Source organism: Chanodichthys erythropterus, chromosome 23 (assembly GCF_024489055.1).
Source record: "Chanodichthys erythropterus isolate Z2021 chromosome 23, ASM2448905v1, whole genome shotgun sequence".
Lineage (NCBI taxonomy): Eukaryota > Metazoa > Chordata > Actinopteri > Cypriniformes > Xenocyprididae > Chanodichthys > Chanodichthys erythropterus.
In genome coordinates, this window is record NC_090243.1 from 4,111,957 (window position 1) to 4,117,157 (window position 5,201).

Genomic DNA, 5,201 nt, shown 5'->3' on the forward strand with positions numbered 1-5,201 from the left:
AACCAGCCTATGCTGTATTTCTTTTCACACAAATGTTGACTGAAGAAGAATTTGCTGTATAGATGGAGACCCTCTCAAATGCATCAAGCTGATTAGCAATTGTATTGCTTAAAAAGCATGTAATTAGAGGATTATTCAGGGAATATGGTGTCTGTATTGCAAAAAAAGCACTTAAGTTGAGTTTTAATCTTCCATTATTTTCATAAAGAACATTTCAGAGACTGTTATAGCATATCTTTGTATATATTCTAGTAACATGTTAAAGAAATTGTCACTATAATAACATAATATATAACACTACAATAATAATAATAATAATACACACACATATATATACACATATATACATTATATATATATATATATGTATATGTGTATATGTGTGTGTGTATATATATATATATATATATATATATATATATATATATATATATATATATATATATATATATACACACACACATATACACATATACATATATATATATATAATGTATATATGTGTATATATATATATATATATATATATATATATATATATATATATATATATATATATATATATATATATACACATATATACATTTTATATATATATATATATATATATATATATATATATATATATATATATATATATATATATATATATATATATATATAATATATATTCACACACACAGTGGAAAGATTAATAATGACAATTTCCTTAACACACACACACACATTATATATATATATATATATAGCTTTAGTTTAGGGCAAGAAAGGACTGCTGATAAGGTTTTAAGGTTTTTGCAGATTATTGTGATGATAATAAAGAATGTGGATATAATCCTGCAGGGTAGGAGTTTACGTCTAAAAATATCCAACAAAACATTATATGAAACGTCCACATTATTAAACACTGTAAATAGCTTGTTTTGAATAGCTTGTCTTAATAGTATTAATTGTAATGAGGTGCTGTATTCATTGTTGTGTAACTTTATCATCATTTAATGATTTTTATAGGTTACTGAAAACTAGCTTTTATATGATGTCTAAATGAATTTGAGGAGCTTTTTTGTTTGTAATTTTTTTGAACATTTGCATTTCCTTAAAGGGTTAGTTCACCCAAAAATTTTAATTCTGTCATTAATTACCCTCATGTCGTTCCACACCCGTGAGACCTTCATTCATCTTCGGAACACAAATTAATATAATTTTGATAAAATCCGATGGCTTATTGAGGAATCTTTTGTTTCGAATCAGCGGTTCAAAGCGTGTATCAAACTGGCAAAGTCACATGATTTCAGTAAACAAGGCTTCATTTCATCATAAGTGTTTCGAAATTTCAATGGTTCACCACTGGGGGGGTGCTCCGAACCACTGATTCAAAACTAAAGATTTGTAAAGCTTCATGAAGCAGTGTTTTGAAATCACCCATCACTAGATATTGTTGAATAAAGTTATTTAGTTTTTTTGGTGCACAAAAAGTATTCTCGTCGCTTCATAACATTAAGGTTGAACCACTGTAGTCACATGAGCTGTTTTAAATATGTCTTTAGTAGCTTTCTGGGCATCTGAAAGTGTTAATTATCTTGCTGGCAATGGAGGCCTCACTGAGCCATCGGATTTGTGTTCATAAGATGAATGAAACTCTTACGGGTGTGGAACGACATGAGGGTGAGTAATTAATGACAGAATTTTCATTTTTGGGTGAACTAACCCTTTAAAGTTGACATGAAACGGAAGTTGTGGTAGTCTTTTCTTCCCTATTATGATGTATACCTGAGTGAAACAGCTTTTCAAACAAGAAAAAATGTAGGGCAAGACTTAATTTTGTCCTTTGGGAATTAATTGGATCATTGTGGTTTGTTATTGCTGTAATATAAGTGACAGGTTGTGTCATCCTCGTACCAGTAAACACATTGTCATTGCAAGAGAATTGCTGTCAATTGACAAATTTGATTTCATGGTGACTTTAATGCAGTGGTTCTCAACTGGTGGGTCACAACCCAAAAATGAGTTGCAGGTTTGTTCAGATGGGAAAACAACTAACCATATAATTGTGCATATCTGGGGAAGCCAAATAAATATGCATATCAAAAAAGTGTATATTTTGTTGTTAACATCAAAGACATTGGTGCATCCAATCAAATCCAGTTGTTTACTGCTGTCTTAAAGGGTTAGTTCACCCAAAAATGCAAGTCCTTCTTTTATCTTCAGAACGCATATTAGGATGTTTTTGATGAAATCCGAGAGGTTTTTTTATCTCCCATAGAAAGCAACGAAATGACCATATTCAAGGTCCAGAGAAGTAGTAAAGACGTTAAAATAGTCAACATGACTACAGTGGTTCAACCTTAATGTTATGAAGTGACGAGAATACTTTTTGTGCACAAAAAAAAATAAAAAAAATACTTAATTCAAAAATTTTTCCTCTTCCCTGTCAGTCTCCTATGCAGTTGACGCAGTGAATGCAGTGCGGCGCTTCCGTGTTCTATGTCCGAACGCTATTTTTTAAAGCTACAGTATATATTATTGAAAGCTTGAGGTTGAAATGTGTACTGCAGTCTAAATTCAAAATATTGGAGAGAGTTGTTTCTCCTGCCCCCTCCTCCTCCTCAGACTTGAAGCTCACGATTTTTATAACCCCTAATTCCGGAAATGTTGGGACTTTTTTTTTTTTATTTGAATAAAATGAAAACTATAAGATTTTCAAATCACATGAGCCAATATTTTATTCACAATAGAACATAGATAACATAACAAATGTTTAAACTGAGAAATGTTACACTTTTATCCACTAAATGGCTACTACAGTTCTCAAAAAAGTTGGCACGGTGGCAACAAATGGATGAAAAAGCAATTTTGAAAAGATTACGCTGGGAGAACAACTAGCAACTAATTAAGTTAATTGATATCAGGTCTGTAACATGATTAGCTATAAAAGGGATGTCTTAGAGAGGCAGAGTCTCTCAGAAGTAAAGATGGGCATAGACTCTTCAATCTGTGAAAGAGTGCGTAAAAAGATTGTGGAAAACAATGTTCCTCAATGTCAAATTGCAAAGGCTTTGCAAATCTCATCATCTACAGTGCATAACATCATTAAAAGATTCAAGAAACTGGAGAAATCTCTGTGCATAAGGGACAAGGCCGAAGACCTTTATCGGATGCCCGTGGTCGTCGGGCCCTCAGACGACACTGCATCACTCATCGGCATGATTGTGTCAATGACATTACTAAATTCCCAGGAATATTTCCAGAAACCACTGTCAGTAAACACAATCCGCCGTGCCATCTGCAGATGCCAACTAAAGCTCTATCATGCAAAAAGGAAGCCATATAAAGTTCATGTAAAATTAACTGTTTCAAAGTGGTAAAGTGTTCTATGGTCAGACGAGTCGAAATTTGACATTCTTGTTGGAAATCACGGAAATGTCCTCCGGGCTAAAGAGGAGGGAGACATTACAGCGTGTTATCAGTGATCACTTCAAAGCCAGCATCTCTGATGGTATGGGGGTGCATAAGTGCATACGGAATGGGCAGCTTGCATGTTTTGGAAGGCACTATGAATGCTGAAAGGTAAATAAAGGTTTTAGAGCAACATATGCTCTCCTCCAGACAATGTCTATTTCAGGGAAGGCCTTGTGTATTTCAGCAGGACAATGCAAAACCACATACTGCAGCTATTACAACAGCATGGCTTCATCACAGAAGAGTCCGGGTGCTGAATTGGACTGCCTGCATATTTTAGAGAAAAATATGTCAAAGACAACCACAAACTCTTCAGCAGCTAGAAACCTATATTAGGCAAAAATGGGAAAAATTTCAATACCAAACTCCAGGAACTCATAACCTCGATGCAGACGCGTTCACACTGTTTTGAAAAGAAGAGATGTTACACCATGGTAAACATGCCCCCGCCCCAACTATTTTAAGAAATTTTGACAAATTTGAATGAGCTCATTTTGTGCATAAAATTTTAAAATTTCTCAGTTTAAACATTTATGTTATCTATGTTCTATTGTGAATAAAATATTGGCTCATGTGATTTGAAAGTCTTTTAGTTTTGATTTTATTCAAAAAACGTCCCAACATTTCCGGAATTCGGGTTGTAGATGGATGCAGAGGCTTATTAGGTTTCATGGAATCTGCAATCTCTGACGCAGTTTATTTGCTGGCTTCTCTGTCTGCAATATGCTGTGTTTTCCACCAACTGGCAACCCGGGGTGTTGAAATACTATTGGGTAAATTGGCAGTGGGTGGAATCACACAGACCAAAACAAAAACTTAACAAGATCTTAGTATGTTTCCTAAATATCTGCAAACACATTATGGTATTTTTATGCTTTAGTACATTCAAATTATATGCAGCAAATTATAAATTATAGTAAATTATATGCAGCACCTAAGTACAGCTATTTTCTGCTTGAATGGGGAAAGATTGAAATTTCCAAAACTGATTTCTGGTAGTGATTGGCACTTTCAATTGTCCTCCCCTTGCAATGTCTGTTATAATGGCCTTGTAAAATGTATGCATATGGTTGTACAAATTATTTGTTTTCTACCTCTCATTGTTTAAGAAACATTTTACAATAAACGTAATCAATCTTTTTTATGCCTTTTTAACTGAAAATATAGTGTTTTCAGCTCACAATGTGATTTTTTTCTTCCTTATTTTTTCTTTTTTGGAAACCCTGGACTGGCACAATGCATGGAATAGAGAAATGATTGAGGCCATCTGTCTGTAATGAAAACCAGATGGAATAATTTTCAGTGTTTACTGCTCTCTCACCCTCAAAGTAACAGCTGAAACAATTCCCTTATGGATTATAGAATCATTTTATTGAGGAACACACTTCCACATTACGTTCATTCAGTCAGTCAGGTTGATAGATGCTGTAGATCTGATTTGGTAGAAGAATTAAATGTCTTCTTGGTAAGAAGGATGGGTAAATATAACTACTAAATCGGGTGCTGCTAGTGAATATTAAACACCTGCAGTTTCAGACACCTCAAGTTTTCTTTTAAATAACTTGTTTATTAGTTAGAAGTCCACTTTGTCAATGCTGCCTGGCTATTTTCAGACCTGCCACAGTCGCAGTCTGCCGTGCCATAGAAAGCCAGTATTTATGGCTAATGTCCAAAACATCATTCTCCATCCAGGTTGTGTTCCGCCTGGATGCCTGCAGTCCAGAAACACAACTCAAGTGTAA